The sequence below is a fragment of the Dipodomys merriami genome, unplaced genomic scaffold, assembly GCF_024711535.1.
Source record: "Dipodomys merriami isolate MVZ:Mamm:240054 unplaced genomic scaffold, mDipMer1.0.p SCAF_21, whole genome shotgun sequence".
NCBI classification, from domain to species: Eukaryota; Metazoa; Chordata; class Mammalia; order Rodentia; family Heteromyidae; genus Dipodomys; species Dipodomys merriami.
This window is the reverse complement of record NW_027203493.1, coordinates 14,789,806-14,807,990: the sequence shown is the minus strand read 5'-3', so window position 1 is coordinate 14,807,990 and position 18,185 is coordinate 14,789,806. Positions and strand designations below refer to the sequence as shown.

Here is an 18,185-nt window from a genome sequence, read left to right as displayed (position 1 = left end):
CCTTTTCCAGGTGTTATGTACAGTGGGATTCCACAGACAAGCCAACAATGAGTCCCAGCCAGAGGTACTTGGAAGCCATTACAAACCCACAGGGTAAGGGCAGCAGTTACATCCGGAAGCCAGGAAGCTGGAGGAAGCTTCCATTTGAGGAAATGCTGTCACTCTGTCCCTGAGTGCACTTTTGTGCTGTCACAGCCAGCCTCAAACCTGTCATAATCTGGAACCTGGCAATTAGGGAGGCCACTTCCAGCTGTTCCGTGCTTGCCTACTTGGTCGTGGTTCCCTCCCACTTTCCCCCAACGTGTCCATTAGAGAGGGAAGGGTCCCCGATGTAAGATTGCTCCCTGATAGCCAGGCAGGGCACAGAACAGCCAAATTTATGTCAGAGAGCTGAAATCTGTTATTGCTGACAACAGTAATAAAGGTACCTTGAACATGACCTAGTTTATTGCTCTCAGCACCTGGTCTGAGTTGGTAAATTCCTTTTTTGAGAGAACTGACTGGTCATGTAGGCATCCAAAGGGGAAAATGGCAATAGGGCTCTTCTAGTGTGAAGTTGAGAGAGAGGGAGAGAGAGAGAGAGAGAGAGAGACAAACAGACAGACACACAGACACACAGACACAGAGAGAGACAGAGACAGACAGACAGAGACCAGAATGCACACACACACACACACACACACACACACACACACACACACACACACACAGAATCAGTGAGAGACACACAGAGAGAGGAGAGGTAGAGGAGTAAGCACAGGTGTGCTCATTTGTTAGCCATAGCAATTACTACCATTTGTTAAATGACAAACACTGGGAACGTGTGTTTTAAACATATTTTTTTCTTATCTTCATGACAATCAGGCAAACTAAATATTATCCCTCATCAAGAGAAGTAAATATCCCTACTTCAGTGATTAGAAAACCAGAGTTCAGAGAAGGTAAGTAACATATTTAACACCGAGCAGTTTGGACTCAGTTCTGTTCAAACCCAGTAGTGAAGCTCTTCACCCATCGTGCTGATTTTTGTTTATCATACCATTTGGTGTCTTCAGGTTTATTTCATGGAAAGGCTCCAGATATGCTTCCTCCCCTCATCCACTGAGTAGATACTGAATGCACTTTTGGATTCAGTGTGGGGAGTGGATGGCTCCAATGCCAGGGGTGTGGAATGCTCACGGGGAGGTACATGTGCATGCTCCTGTGTGAATCCTAATTGCATGGAGCGTGGTCACATCCTATGTATCTATAACAGCGTTTTATTAATTGTGGTCCTACATCTCTGCTGGCAGCCCACTGTAATCTGGAGGCAATAGGCTAGAAAGTGACTAATGAGGATGATTTCTTGATCAATGGGGCTGTTCTTTCTGGATTTAAAAGGGCCTTGTTATAACGACAGCTTCTCTTTTTCACATCATATCTCCAATGTCTAGATAGAAAAATACTGAAATGGGAGGAGCGGGAAGAGAGTGGAGGGTATGAACGACTTCATGCACCGTGTACATGTCCAGAAATATTACAACAAAGCAGCTTTATATGACAGAGGAACTCAAAGATAAAATAAAAATAAAAAAGAATGTTAAAAAATAAAAGCACTAAAAAAATGAAACATTTACGACTTTTGGAGAATGGTCCCTAGAGGCAGGCTATCTTTCACGCCCCAACTTTTGAGGACAGGAAGGCAGTGAAGCTTAGGGCCTTGATTCTCAAGAAATCCACCAATGCCAGATATGGCTGTGAGCGTTTGCTGGGGTGTAGCTCCTACTTGTCTCTTGTTCCCGCATCCATGCTCACACATGCCTCGTTTCTAATGACTCCTCATTTCCACCAGACGCTCATCTCTAGTAAATCATCTGGTAATCCAGCTCCTGACATATGCCTCTCATTGGGTGACTTTCTCTCTTTACCCACAGCTGGGTTCAGCCTGGAGCTCAGCCTGGGGCTCTCAGAAAACAGACAGTGTGTGTGGAGAAGGGTAGCCTGTCTTTAGAGTTCATTTGATGAAGACTTTTTGCTTTGAAAATGTTCTTTCTGTCTTTACTGGCTATTATGCTCAAATAATTTTCCTTAGTTATTCTTTTTTTTTCTTTGAACTTGGAACAACTTTAATAGTTGGAGGGGATTAGACCACTTGAGTGATGCTGAAAAGGCTGACATCCCAAAGATGATCAATCCTAAGGATTTTCAGAACTCTCTGAACTCATGACCTCTTAGGACTAGAATCCTGTACACACTGTAGCCAGGATTCACAAAAGGCAAAGACAGGCGCAGACAGCAAGGAGATGTACGAAAGGGAAAGGCACACAAGACAATGACCATTTCTTATTTTTGCAAAGGGGCGGCTTTTACCTCTGCTAAGAGTTCGAGGAAAGTACAGGTAGGAGAATCAAGGGTCCAATAAGCTTCTGAAAAAGGCAGAGAGAATACATTTTTTTGATAAATACTGGAGCATGAACTCAGGACCTTGAGTTCTTACTTGCCTTTTTTATTTTTATTTAGTTTTTTTTTTTTTGCTTATGGCTGGTGCTCTACTCTTTGCTCTCCCGCTTTTGGCTTTCTGTTGGTTAATTGCTGATGAGAGTCTCTCTGATTTGTCTGCCCAGGGTAGTTTCAGATCTTAGCTTCCTGAGTAGCTATGAGACACTTTGAGACACTATTTGAAAAACAATCTAAAAGTCAGAACACTTTCCTATTGACTCCCAGTCCCTCCAGTAATAGTAACAACAACAACAACAACAATAATCACACCACAAGTATCAGAGACAGAAGGGGTAAGGTGTTTATGTCAGTGTTTCTCATCTAACATTCAACATAACACCTATAACACAATTCTATTCCTATTATAGCAAACTGGGGAAATGAAGAAGACGACTCACAGCCTGAACAACTGGCTTGGAATTTACAGTTCCTCCAAGCCCCAGCTAGGACCAAGGGACTCAACTGCTACAGACGCCTGCAAGGCATTTGTAGCACATGGTATGCTCTGAATCCCTGGATTAGACAAGAGATGGATTTTAACCCACTGACTGACTGATGCTCTATTATTGGTGCAGTTTCTCTTTCATCCACAAATATGGGCTCCCTCCATCTCTCTGTGGTCTCATTGCTGCCATCCTGAGCCTATTCACTCCAAATACAATGTGCTACTTCCCTTCAATCAAGCATCTGATGTCTGATGGGCTTTTTATTGAAGTGGTCCAAGTTGGATTCTGCCTTTCATCACTGTAAATCCTAGAAGCCATATCCCATCCCTGGCACCTCTTTCTACTCATCTGCTGTACAAATTCTATTGGTGGGGAATTCCCTATTTATGAAGGATCATGCTTCAGTCATCTTTTGATTAAACTTAATAAGTAAACAGACTCGGATTTTACTTGGGGAGGGGGGAGAGAAAGGGCATCTGGATCTGGAGAGGCATTTGAGGTACAGGAGAACAGTTGGTTTGAATAAGGTCACAGATTAATTAGAACTGAGCTTAATTAAAGCTGCATGAGCATCTGGACGGCTTTGCCAACAATGGGGATCATCTGGGCGTCTCTGAACAGTCGTCTTCTCTGCTGGGCTCTCATTCTCTGGTTTGGACCTTGGTTCCAGCTGCTGTGATGGACTCCTGTGCCTGAAAACATTTCCAAGTCAATTATACAGGCTTTTCGGTGGCTGCTTAGTTCGGTTATAGCACTGTTGTAATGAAGTCAAGGTCTTAGCTTGATCTCCATCCATGTGGACCTCAGTTTAGCTGTCCCGAAGCCCTGATTCAGTTTTATTTCCCAATATGGGAAGAGAACAACAAATACATGGGGATGGATGGGAATGTGTGAGTATAGGCTGCAAAAGGTGGGAATTCATGTCTCCCATCACCTATGTCTTCCTTCTATCTGGAGCTGGGATGGCTTTATGTACTACTAGAGTGACAGAGATGTCCAGCTAGTGCATCCCTGAAGGAGTCAGGGGGCTAGAATCTTGTGAATGAGTGTGATGGATGAGCACACCAGTAGTGCATGCTACTAAGCAGCCATGCTTATTCTTTCTTCATCCATCTCTATCTTTTCCACCCTGATACTATTTGGAAAGTTTTTGATCTGACCATTTGCTCTATTTTGCTGTAGCCAATAGTAGCTTCAAATGTGATGCATATTAGAATGCCGATATAATTTTTTTTGGGGGGGGGTCCTGTTGTGGGCCTGAACTCTGGGCCTGGGTGCTGTCCCTCAGCTCTTCAGCTCAAGGCTAGCACTCTACCATTTGAGCCACAGCGCCACTTCTGGCTTTTTTTTTCTGCTTATGTGGTGCTGAGGAATTGAACCCAGGGCCTCAAGCATGCAAGGCAAGCGCTCTACCACTGAGCCACCTTCCCAGCCCAAATGCCTATATTTTTGAGAGAGATAAGACTTTATTTCCAAATCAGTGGTTTCCAAACCATCCCGGAGGTGATTGCAGTTTGCCTGGTGTGGAAGGTGTTCCTAGGATATGGACCACTCAGTGATACAACCTAGAATGTTCTAGGAAAGCCTTGGTGGGCTGGTCCTGCTAATCTAAGAATTTTAGGCAGGATGATTGCATGGCATAAAGGCAGAACTGGGATGGAAGTGTCAAGAGAGGTATTCTCGTCATACAGAGCCGGAAGTCCCTATTTCCAAGGCAGCCAGATAAGAAACATTTTAAATGTTTTATGCTTTGAGTTTGTAGCCAAGGCTGCCCTTGAAAAGCATTTGAGAAACCTTGTATGAGGACCAAAAGAAATCAGTAAGGAACAAGAACAGGGGGGATGTCAGAGGGAAGATAATTTCTACATTCCCTATTTTACCAAGAAGACACCTACTATTGACACAGGAAAGCAGCCCTGGCTGTTGTGATGACCAGAACATGAAGATTAAGTAGTGTGGAGAATCAGTAGGAAAAGCCTGTTTTGACAGCAGGACAATATTTGACATAGTTTTCATTTTTTTCCCTTCTCATTTCTGTGTAGAAGCATGAGTCCAGGTGCTAATAATCCTTACCTGGAAGAGTTTGTGTCAGATAGAAAGCCAGAGTTGCTGACAGAATGTTTTCTTTCCTGGCTTATGTTTGCACAAGTCTCATCTAAATGGTGTTCTTGGGCAAATGCTTTGAACTCAATGGTAGGGAGTAGAGGCAAGGTTTCTGCAAACATTAAAGGTGGATGGCTGAATAAGAGCTCAGAAGACAATGGCTGTCTGGGCACCTAAGACCTTGGATATGTCCTATTTATTCCTTCCTTCCACAAATATAGCATGTAAGGATGAAGCTGCCTTCCTTTGGGGACTGTTATTTCATGTTTGTTTTTCTTAGTTCTGTCTCCCAGGAACTGTCATTGTTACCATGACAGTTAGCAGCCCTATCACACTGAGCTGGCTTGCACGCTACCCAGCCTTTTCAAACCCTCCTTTGTATGGAAACTTTTGGCAATTTTTATCTCACAGGTTATCGTTAGCTGGTGCTCCTTTACATATTCTTAGTGTGTAGTATTTTTTCCTGAAAAAGATAAACTGTCTTCCTGACCGTATCACTTGTTCTGCAGACTTCTTAGGTGATGCTTACATTTCTCAAAAATCAGTGTGTTTCATATTTACTTCATACATTCCATATTTCTTCTGGGTCCTTAAATATAAAAACTAAACCAAAACACAAATGCATTTTCTGTTCTTAAAATATAGTGGGCTATTTCTGCTTCCTCTTCTTGGATTTCAGAAAGGAGACTAAGAAGCAGAGCATATAAATTCCATCTTAAAGAATATTAAGAGGAACAGGTTACTCACAATGATGGAGGAAGGTATGTCAAGGGCAACAGACATGAAATAGTGATGCTTCCTTCTAGGGAGGATGTGCAAGGTCGCTGATCTCAGGATGGCCTGGGTATCAGTCCTTTGAAGTCAGTAACAACCCATGGGGACAAAGTACAACTCATGAGGCATCCCAAGTGACATGTTTGTTTCTGTCATGTAAAATTAGTTTCCCATCTATAGTTGGACAATGTCTTCAGTGTTATTTAGATGATCAGATTATTATTATTATTATTATTATTATTATTATTATTATTATTATTATTATGATTGGTTTAATTTTTTATTTTCTCCCAGTTTTTCCTTTCCACCCCCAATTGTATAGTTCATTTTCAACATAGTGTCTAGTGAGTATCACTGCTGCTTTTGTTCACCCTTTGTCCCGCCATTTCTGTGCTTACCTCTTACCCTCCCCCAAACAGCTAAATTTACATACAAAAGGCACAGAAAAGAACAACAGCAACAAAGGAGAAAGTAAAAGCAAAACCAAAGGACAACATAACAGAAAACCTCTTGCTTCCATTTCTTGGAGTTCATTTCAATAAACAACATTTTATATGATCATATGTACATAGCTATTGAGCCTTTGTGAGTCTCTCCTAAGAATATCCTCTTTTCGCCTCACTGTGTGAATGCTTAGAGTCTTGCTTAATGTCTAAGTTTAATTATTTTTGTTTACCATTCAGTGTATTTTCTTGTAGATTTATATGTACATTCTACTTACAACAAATGAGGGAAACCATGCAACCTGTGGTTCTTTAGATCTGGCTTACTTTGTTTAACATAATTTTTTTCCCAAGTCTTTACATTTCTTTATGAATGGTACAGTATCATTCTTTTGGTGAAAGTGTAGAAGTCCATTAAGTATATATACCACATTTTCTTGATCCATTTATCTACCCAGGGACATCTGGGTTGATTCTGTATCTTGGCTACAGTAAACAATGCTGTGATGAACATCCTTGTGCTGGTAGCTTTAGTGTGACCTTGTTTGAGTTCTATTGGGCAAATGCCCAGGAGTGGAATTGCTGGGTCATAGGGAAGCTCTATGTTTAGTCTTTTGAGGAATTTCCATACTGTTTTCCAGAGTGGTTGAACAAGCTTACATTCCCACCCACAGTAGTAGTATTCCCTTTTGCCACATCCCCACCAGCATCCGCTATTGTTTTGTTTTCTTGATAACGGCAATTCTAACTGGGGTGAGGTAGAATCTCAATGTTGTTTTGATGTATAGTGCCTGCCAAAATTTGATCCTCCTCAAAGAGTTTGCTAAAACATGAACCATGTTATCCCAGATCCTAGGCTTTCCCTAGATTCATGTATTCTTTTCATAGAGACTTTCCATATTTTTTCCAATTATTTCTGCCCAAGTCTGGTTATATCTAGCTGCAAAGAAGTAAAAAAATACATGTCATTCTCCTCAATTATATACTGGCTTGGATATAAGGATAAAAGAGAATGAATGTTAGCAATTCATGGTGGACATGGTTTGTTATTAGAGCAGAGGGATTATGAGAGAATAATTATAAGAACTTTTTGCTAGGCCTTGCTGATAAAGAGAAGGCAGGTAGGACTGATGAGAAATTGTAGACAAGTATATTACTAGGAAGCATACCATGCTTGAGGCATAGTGGAAGAGACAATATATGTTGTGCAAAGACCAGATAACAATGGTTAATATTGATCAGGGCAAGAAAAATGTAAAAATCTTAATTAAACACACAAATTCATGCAAAAAAAGAAATGAAGGGAGAAGTCCATCTAGATTAGCACCAGATCCTTGTAGAATTTTGTAGATATTTCCTTATTTAAAGATGTTAATTAAGCAGAATCTCTTCAGAAATATAAGAAATCATGACTATTTTAATAGAAAGGTCCTATCATATCCCTGAAAAAATTATCTTAAATGAAGAAAAGAAAGATGTGGATTAATGAATAATAAGCTGTACTTTGTGTAATAAACAAGTAAATAAAACTATTTATTTTTGTTTGCATTGAATATCAATGAAATCATCTCTAAGAACTGACCAAACAGCTTTTGTCATGGAACATTTTTTTCTTCTCAACAATGTTGCTAAATATTCTCAAAATACATAATTCTGATTTTTGCTACTTTCCTTCTTGCTATTTATCATCTCACTAATCAGTAATTTATAACTGTAGGATATTCCTGTATGTCATTTGGGACATTTTATAATGTTTGGACCCAGTTTTGATTGTGACAGCTCTGGGTGGGAGATTGTGTTCTACTGGTCTCTGGTGGAATGTAGAAGAAATCAACTAAACATCCTAGGATACAAAGTACAGTTCCCATAGCAAACAATGATCTGATCCAAAATGTCTCCAGTGATGACGTTGGGAAACCGTGGTCTCAAGTTACATACAATGAGATACCAACAGAATAACAAGTGGATCTTCTGGAAAGCCATCTTAGGAAAATTATGCTGCTTAGAATGTGCACATGTTGTCAAATTTGAAGGCAAAAACAGAGTCATACACTAAGGATGGCCAAAGAGCCGAAAGAGCCTGAGGCTTTGATGATCCTTCTTTGATTTATCAACTAAGTTTTGAAATATAACTAAGCATGGTGGCTCATAGTTTTAGGCCTAGATATTCAGGGAGTTGTGGGTCTAGGTCAGCCTGGACTAAAAGTTTGTAAATTTCTATTTCAACCAATAAAATTCTAGATATGGTGCCGCATGTGTGACATATCAGCTCCTTGATAATCATCAATAGAAGGATCATTGTCCAGACTAGTCCGGGCAAAATGTGAGATCATATTAAACTTGCTAGGCAGCCACTATATCTTGAGATATAACCCTGTGAGACCATATTAAAAGACAAGAATACGAGCAAAGAAGAAAATGAAAGCATAAAGGGCCAGAGACATGAATCAAATTGTAGAATGCTTACCTAGCAAGAGCAAAGCCCTGCATTCAAATTTTAGTTATGCAAAAGAAATTTAAACAAATTTGCAAAAAAAAAAAAAAAACACTTCTGCGTATCTAATATGTTGGTGTAGTGCCTTGCAGGTACTTACTTATACAGTAAGGTAAAAAAGCCACTGGAAAATTTTAAGCAGGAAAATACAATCTGACTTTATCTTTTAAGGCATCACACTGTGCTGCTGAGATGAGTGGAATTTGGGGTTTGGGGAAGAGAGAGCCCTCTAAATTATTATAAGGAGTCACTCATGAAATCACTTCAGACATAGTGGTGGCTTAGGCTAAAACAGTCATGTGAAGCTAGGGAGAAGTCTCATTGCTTATGTATGGTGTAAGGCTAACAGGGTTGACTTACTGGTGGCTTGGCTTGACTCTTAGAGACAGAGAAGAGTCGCTGCTGCTGCTGAGGTTTTGGCCAGAACACAGGAAAGATGGGGGTTGCCACAGACTGAGTAGGAGGGTAGAGGAGCAGAAGACTGCTTTTGGAGAAGTTTTATTCTACATATGAATTGGAAGCATCCATTTAGGCATTTGTATTTGGCAAGTAAGTCGAATTACTTGCCTTCACTCTTTTGACCTATAAAATGGTAAATTTTTGAGTCAGTCTTTATAAATTTGGGATTCAGGGGAGAGTTCTGGGTTGTGTTTGTCCATTTTTGGAGAGCTTGGCCTATGGGCCTCACTCTCATGAGACTGCTTGGTCTTAAGGTCATACAGGTAGTTATACAGGTAGTCATACATCTAATGCTATTAGATGTACCCTCTTTACCAGATGGAAAGCAATTTTCTTATCTTACTCAAGTGGGAGAGAGGATGAGAATTTTACATTTGTGGGTGACATCAGCATTTGGTACCAAAGGCTGGATGGCCTCCAGATGGGGCTGCTCTAGGCTTGGCAAGTCATATGAAGTCATGCTCACTTGGCAGAAGAGTGCGTGGCATTGGATGTGTTTCAATTCATTGTTGTTTTTTTTTTTTGGACACTGGCAAATGCATCTCTCTTTTCATCCTTTGCCGTTCTTTTGGGCTGTAGCATTTAAAGACTTCTTCATTGAAGTATGGCATAGAGAGAGAAAAATGTACAAATCAGGAATTTTCACCAAGGGCTACATATAAATGCAATCAGCATCCACACAGGAAGTGTAACAGTGTTTACTAGAATCCTGGGAACCTCCCTTACCCAACTTCCTAGTCACTCTTTGAATTTTTTAAAAAATTTATTGTTACTATAGAGTTGATATACAGAGGGGTTATAGTTACATGAATCAGGTAATGAGTAATGAGTACAATTCTTTTTGAAACATGTCTCTCCTCTTCCCTCCCTCTCTCCCAGTTTTTCTCTCCCGTCCTCATCCACAAGATATACAGTCCATTTTCCACATAGTGTCTAGTGAGTGCCACTGTTGTATTTGCTCACCCCTGTCCCACCTTTTCTGTGTCCCCCTTATCCTCCCAAATACAAACAAACCTTCCTAGTCATGTGTATCCTCACAAACAAAACTGTCAGAAAGTTTTTTTCATTATATGAATTTTGCTATGGGTATTTGGGATTTTTCTTTTTTTTAAAACAGTGATAAATATTTCTCTTATGATAGCTCTTGTTCTTGCCTTTTGATGAATATTTGTATTTTATATCTCTACCTAGAGGTAGAATTTCTGTTTCAGAGGACATAAATATGTTTAGATCTGGTGGGCACTGGAAGTTTCTCCAAGGAGAGGTGTCATGACATTTTCTCATGGTCAGTAAGAGAATGAGAGCTCTGGATGCTCTACATCATCACCAGTACTTGGCATTTTCTGTGCTTTTCATTTTAGCTAGATTATATTTCCAATTTTTAGTTGATGATTTAATGAGGTTGAGCACTTCTTCACATGGGTTGGCCATTTAGGCGTCTACCTTTGTGTGGTGCTGGTTTATTTGTCCATTTTTTTCTGTTGGGTTATTTGTCTCTTTCTTGTGTTATTTATGTAATTTGGATGAGTCATTTTAGGCTATATATATATAATATATAGTATTTTCCCACTGATTGATGGCATCCAATTGATCATCAATTTCTTTCCTTATGCTTAATGTATTTTAGTTCAGTTTGGGAGAATTGCTTACCTAAGTGGTGAAGATATTGTTTCTTTGTTTTCCCTTAAAAGACATGTTTTATCTTTTGCACTGGCATCTACAACCTATCTGAACCAAATCAATTTATTGATTTGGGTGCTGGAGATAGCACACAGAGAACCTTATGCAGGCAAAGCATGTGCTTAAAACTGAGCAACACCAGCTGTGCACTTGTGTTTTTTTTTGTTTTTTATTTTTGTCGGTTGTGGGGTTTGAACTCTGGGCCTGGGTGCTGTCTCTGCGCTCTTCAGTTCAAGGCGAGTGCTCTACCACTTGAGCCACAGCGCCACTTCCTGTTTTCTAGTGGTTTATTGGAGATAAGAGTCTCACGGACTTTGCTGCCCCGGCTGGCTTTGAACTGCAATCCTCAGATCTCAGCCTCCTGAGTAGCTAGGATTATAGGCGTGAGCCACCCGGAGTGTATGATGTTTTGATTCAGTTATTTTTGTGGTGCTGGGGATCAAACCCAGGGTTGTGAAGAGGAGAGGAAAAGGCTTCACCACTGACAGTCTATTTTTTATTTTATTTTTACTGTAAAGGTGATATTCAGAGGGGTTACAGTTACGTAAGTCAGGTAATAAGTACATTTAAAAAAAAAAATCAAACTGTCACTGCCTCTTTCATTCTCTCCTAGTTTTTTCCTGCCTGACTTCCCTCCCCTAACGTTGTATAGTTCATTTCCAACATAGTAGCTAGTGGGGTTTGCTGTTGAATTGGTTCACTCTTTGCCCTATTGTTTCTGTGCATCCCCTTCCCCTCCTCAAATCAGATAAACTTACACACAAAACAAAGGGTGCAGAAATCAAAAACAGTGGCAAAGAGGGGGGCGGGGAAGAGAATTGCAAACAGCACAATATTAAAAAAAGTCTTGTTTCCATTTCTTGGAGTTCATTTTGATAAGCATCATTTTATGTGATCATATGCACATAGCTATTGAGACTTTGTGATCCTCTTTACTTTATTCTTTTATAAATACCCATTGACCTATACTTCTGTGTTGAAGAGACCACATTCTTTTCCTTAATGTGCTAGAATGTCAATTTTGTTATAAATTTATGATTGTAGATACAAGGTCTGTTTCATTTAATTAATTCTGGCATGCTGATACTTGAAGCCAAGACCTTGAGCTTGCTAGGCTGGCACTCTAATACTTGTGCCTCACTCCATCCATGGAGTCTGTTTCTGTATTCTGTTGCATTGTTTTGTTTTTTTTTTTTATACTTAGGCCTATACTTTACTGTTAATAACTCTAGCCTTACATATATCAATGTAATGAATCTTAATATCTGGGTAGTATAAAATCTTCTCACTTGTATATTCCTTTTGTAATTGTCTTTGACTACTCTTACCTCCTTTTATTCCATGTAATGAAAAAAAATTAGGTTTGTAAATTTCCTGAACAAATGACTGCTAAGATTTAAATTTAAATTTGGAGTTCACTGAATCTTGAAATCAGTTCATGGGAAATTATTGCCAAATTTACATTCTTGAGTCATGCAAACCTAGACTTATTTAGATTTCAGTCAATATCTCTCAATATTTGGTAGTTTTCTTCATAGAAGTCCTACATACATTTTTATTAGATCAAGTCTTTGACATTTAATTCTTTCTAGACTATTGTAAATAGAATCTGTTTTAGAATTTCATTGATTCTCTTTGGCTTCTTCTCTAGTGTAGACCCCACAACATCAGAGAGTAGGGACTCATTCTTTAATTTCTTATATATTATCAGAAAGAAAAGAGGCAAGAGAGAGACAGAGAGACAGAGACAGAGAGACAGAGAAAGAGACAGAGACAGAGAGACAGAGAGAGAGACAGAGAGAGAGACAGACAAAGCAATTTACCCAGAAAGTTAAAACCTAGACTCACTTTGAAAATGGACTGAAATGACTCAGGCTCCTATGATGGCTCTTGAAATATCTCACAGTGACTATCATCCGCACAGCTCCAGACCTGATAGGTACTTGTGATATTGTGATTAACAGAGGGTTGGTAGGTTGTCCTAAAGGTACAATACCTTTTCAGAATAACCTTTCAGTTACTCTGAGTATTTCTTTTGTTTGATTTCCACTATTTTGGGGTTTACTTTCTTCTTGATTTCTTCCACAAACTCTATGAAGATCAGGGTTTCTCCCTATCAGTGAGACATCATTTCAGTGGCTGAGACGAATGCTTCTGACCCTCAGCAGAAACCAGAGCCCTACTCTGCTTCACATGGATAACCTTTAAGAAGCAGGCTGTGGGCTGCAGTTTCTCCTTCCTTTGTGTTCTCCAGCCAGTTAATTATTCTTAACCTGTCAGCTAAGAATGGCATTATGTAACATATCTGTTCTTTGAATACAAATAAAACCTGGAAGTTCAGGATTTCTTTCTTCTTGTGGGTGGGCCAGATTGCCTGTGTAAATGTTACCCAGTGGGGAATAATTGACATAGGTATAACAGACTCGGCTAAAGACCTCAAAAGAGATGATGGTTTAACACTGAGGCAGTAGGCAATGCTTTGCTCATGCCTGGGGCAGATACATTGCTTTTTGCCTCCAAGCATCTAGTTGCCCTTCTCCTTAAGCAGGACAGTCTCTTCTAGGAAGCAGCTTCCTCTCCATTCTTAATCTATTTATCTATTTGCTTTGGATGCTCTGTGGGTACACATTTAAGCCAGAAAATGTTTTCTTCCTAGTGATTCCTTTAGGAATGGATATCCTAGTCCAGTTCATGTTTCTGTAACATAATACCTAAGAATCAGGAATACGTAGTGAAGAGAAATTTAATTGACTCATGATGCATGCATCCAACTCCAACATCAAGTGGTGACTTATTTTTTGTTTTCAGTTGGTTACGGGGATTGAACTCTGGGCCTGGGAGCTGTCCTTCAGCTCTTCATCTCAAGGCAAGCACTCTACCACTTGGGCCACAGCACCACTTCCAGTTTTCTGGTGGTCTATTGGAGATAAGAGTCTCATGGACTTTCCTACCTTGGCTGGCTTTGAACCGTGATCCTCAGATCTCAGCTTCCTGAGTAGCTAGGATTACAGGCATGAGCCACCAGTGCTGGCTTAAGTGGTGACTTGTTGCTGTGTGGTCCTTGCGTGCAAGATGAGGTGAGGGGAGGGAAAGGAAGGTAGGAAAGAGGAGGAGAAGAGAGAGGAGGGAGGGCAGGTAAGATGGGGGAGTAGAAGGAGGAAAGGGAGAGAGAGAGAGTGAAAGGGAAGGAGAGAGGCAAGAAAGAAGAGAGGGAGGAGGGAGAGAATCTTAACTTTTCCTTTTATAAGGAGTCTACTTTTGTGACAACAAGTGAATTCCCTTTATCAGGGTGAGTCTCAGTTTCTTTGTTAGAAGAGTAGAGGGCCAGAGACACTTGTCCAGTCACTAGTTTGGTTAATGTAAAAATACTTCAAATACAAACACGTTCTAATTTCACATGTCATCATTATGCTTCATGAAGGGAAGCTTCAGGAACGTCTTGTGTTTCTAAATCTCAGATAAAAGCAAAACCCATTTCTACAAAATTCTTAAAGTGTTGACTTACATTTCTAATCTAGGTATTAGTATATTTTTCCCAAAGGCATACTTAATTCATCAAGCTTGCTTCACCAGGATTTAGCAAACAAATCGGAGTCGGTTTCCAATTTTAAAGCCATACTAAGGGCAGATTTCACATCAAGTCAACATCTTACTTGAATAAAAAGGTAAAGAAAGAGGGAAGAGTTTAAAGTCAGTCTTCCACCTACTGGGCATCTGTTATCTTCAACTCCTTTTGACCAGCCCACTTCCCCTTCCACCAGTCCCTGGCTCTGAGAGGACACTTTGATTTCTAAGTGCAGGGCATTCTCTCGATGACAGTCTCTAGTTCAAGGATGGAAGGGTTTTCTGAGCTGGCTTCACTGCACTGAAGGGAGACTTTTCTACTTGTCACTGGCTGTGATGAAGGCAAGCAGCTGGCAGAGGAAGCTGGGAAAACAAGAGGAGAGTAGCCGAGAGCGGACCTGGGTTTGGCTATAATCTAGTATGTTTCTGGGCTTCTGTTTTTTGGGGATGTCATAATGTAAGACAGTTTGACTCTTCTTTTCCTTTGAAGATAAAGATATCCTCAATGATACCGCATGTTCTTTTAAGCGGTTTTTGGAAATCTTTGGAACAAAGCTACAGCAAAACCCCCACATGTTTGGAACATATTGTCTTGTGTATGAAAGATTAAAAATTAGAGTTACATTTTACAATTGCTAACTGTTGGTTTTGCTTCTGTAAACTTGCTTGCACTAGCACTGACCCTTCCCCTCCCTGGAAATAAATAAAAAGTTTCGGAGTCTAGATGTTGGCCCTGGGACAAGCTCTGTAGTTGTAAATAAAGAGCAAACAAGTAAATTCCCCAAGTGGCCAAATGGGACCCAGGAATGGGACCCAAGATAAGGACCACCTGGCAAGTCCAGTAAACTAGGCCAAATGTTAATCAATCACAAGCCTGTAACTATGTAAACTCCCCTCCAGGGTGACCGCTCCCTCTAGACTTGCCCCGAGCCAACTGTTTTACAAAGAGTGTTATAAACTTCCCCGCATAGTAAAAATGATTGCTGGAGTACATAGTGACTTTTAAACGGGCCAATCCCGGGGACACCTGGTGTCATATGCTAATCTTGTGGATTTTGCCTTTAAAAATGCCTGTAACCGCTGCTCGGGGCTCTCTGACTGACAGGGCAGAGAGTCAGTTTGCTCGGGGCTCTCTGACTGACAGGGCAGAGAGTCAGTTTGCGCAAACATCAAATAAACTCCTCTTGCTTATTGCATCTCCCGGCCTGGAGTCTGAGTTTCCTGGGGCCCCCTCCCGTTGAAAGTATCCCAGGAATCTGGGGTCTTTCAGTGTATATCTCTGTTGTGTTGGTTCACCCCTTGTCCTTTGTCTCACCATTCTGTTGTTGCTCTTCCCTTCCCTAATTCAAATACACATAGTACAATACTAGTACCAAAATCAAATACAGTGATCACAGGGGATATGCCACAGGGGGAAGAACATTCGAAAGAAAGAAAAAAAATCACATAGTACATTAAAAACAACAACAACAAAGAAAAACCTCTTGTGTGCATGTCTTGGAGTTCATTTCACTTAGAATCATCTTATATGGTCATATGTACATAGCTAATGAGCAATTCTGGATGGTTAGGGGAGGAAAAGTAGGAGAAAAATGAGGCAAGGGTTAATATGTTTGACAAGAAATGTGCTTATTACTTTATTCATGTAACTGTAATTCCTCTGTACATCACCTTGACAATTAAAAAAACATGTTTGGGTATTTTCTCCTCTATGTTCAACAGTATTGAAAGAAAGTTTATTTTCTTTGGAAGATCAGAAAGGACATGCTACTAGTTACTCAAATTCACAATTGAACAAGGATCAACCATCTGTGTATTGCTATGTCCACCTATTATTGTCATTTGAGAACAATATATTTAGGGGTGCTTGCAGGTAGTCAGACTAGAAATTCTAGGAAACAGGGCTGACAGATTTGTGAATTAAAAGGCTAATTGCCCTGAATTTGAAGTTGAATTTTTGAATAATATTTTTTAGTACTTGTATGCAATGTTTGGAATGTATTTATGCTAAAAAATTTTTTTTATAATAATTAGAATATGCCTATAAATCTACAAGTAAACCCAATGGATAGTAACCGAATGGATAGTAAAAGACAAATAATTATACCTGGATGTGATTAATTAAACAGCAGTATAAACATTCACACAGTGAGAACAAAGGAGGATCTTCTTTTTTTTTTTAAATATTATTTTATTTTATTTGAGAACATACTGTACAGAGGGGCTACAATTACATGGGCAGGATAATGCATACATTTCTTACCAAGCATTGCAGAAGGAGGATCTTCTTAAGAAAGGATTACAAGGACTCAATAGCTATGTACACATGATCATATAAAATGATGCTCATTGGAACTCCAAGAAATGGAAACAAGAGATTCTTTTTATTGGACTGTTTGCAGTTCTTTTTTTCTTTTTCTTTTCTTTGTTATTTCTTTTTCGTTTTTCTTTGGTTTATTCCCTTCTGTGGCTGTTAAGGATTTCTGTACCCTTTGTCTTGTATATAAGTTTATTTGATTTGGGAAGGGGAAGGGAAAGCACAGAAATGGTGGGACAAAGGGTGAACTACTTCAACAGTGAAACCCACAAGTCACTGAATTATACAACTTTACAGAGAGGGAAGTTGGGAAAGGAAAAACAGAATGAGGGAAGGGGTGGCACTGTTCAAAAGGAAATGTACTCATTACCTGACTCATGTAATGGTAACCCCTCTGTACATCATTTTTACAATAATTTTTTTTTTGGGTCTGGTCATGGGGCCTGAACTCTGGGTCTGGGCGCTGTCCCTCAGCTCTTCAGCTCAAGGCTAGCGCTCTACCACTTGAGCCACAGAGCCACTTACGGCTTTTTTCTTTTTGCTTATGTGGTGCTGAGGAATTGAACCCAGGACCTCTGGCTTGCAAGGCAAGCACTCTACCACTGAGCTACCTTCCCAGCCCCTTTACAATAATTTTTTAAGTTGTCTTCTAAAATTCAGAATTCTGTAGCTAAATATCTTGTCTTTAACTGAAAAAATTATAAATTGAGTGGTAAAACTTGTTCCACTTAACATTATGTCTGAATGTATTACTGGCTAAGTATACATCATAATTAACTCTCTATAACCACATATAATATGTAAGAAATATAATATATATACATCATAAAATGTATAATATATGAATATCTCACACATACACACACACACACACACACACACACACACACACACACACACACACACATATATTTATAGTACTAGGATTTGAATTCAAAGGTTCAGGCTTGCTTGGTTTGTACATTCAGCTAGCATTTTTCCACTTGAGCCAGATCTCCAACCTTACTTTTTGCTTTTAATTTGGAGAGGGAGTCTTGTGGGCCTCAGACTGTGATCTTCTGGAACTCTGCCTCCTGGTTAGTTAGGATTACAGGCATTAGCTACCAGAATCTGGCTATAAAACAAATTTTCATGTGAGCTTTTTAGCTACCTAGTAAAGGAGATATTTCCACAGAATCTCTCATATCCCATTACATAAATAAGCTCTCATGGTATCTTTGTGTAAGATCCTGCAGGCCTAGAATTTGAAACAATGAATAAATGTGAATCCAATCTAAACTGTGTGGCATAAGCTTAGAGGACTGCAGGGATTCTTGATGCGTGAGCAAGTACAGAGGGGAATGTGCAGGCTGCAAGGGGGGAGACACAATTCAGAGCTGGCAGACAGATGGTAACATTTAGGAAAAGAAGAGCGTGAGTCTTGGGTC

General features: G+C 39.8%; 1 long non-coding RNA gene across 1 annotated transcript; it reads left to right on the top strand.

Moving 5' to 3' along the window:
• Nucleotides 1-321: 321 nt before the first annotated feature.
• LOC138833748 (uncharacterized) lies at nucleotides 322-3,212 on the top strand. Its single transcript, XR_011373955.1, has 3 exons — nucleotides 322-424; nucleotides 865-941; nucleotides 2,847-3,212. It is a non-coding gene; the product is annotated as an uncharacterized lncRNA (long non-coding RNA).
• Nucleotides 3,213-18,185: the final 14,973 nt, after the last annotated feature.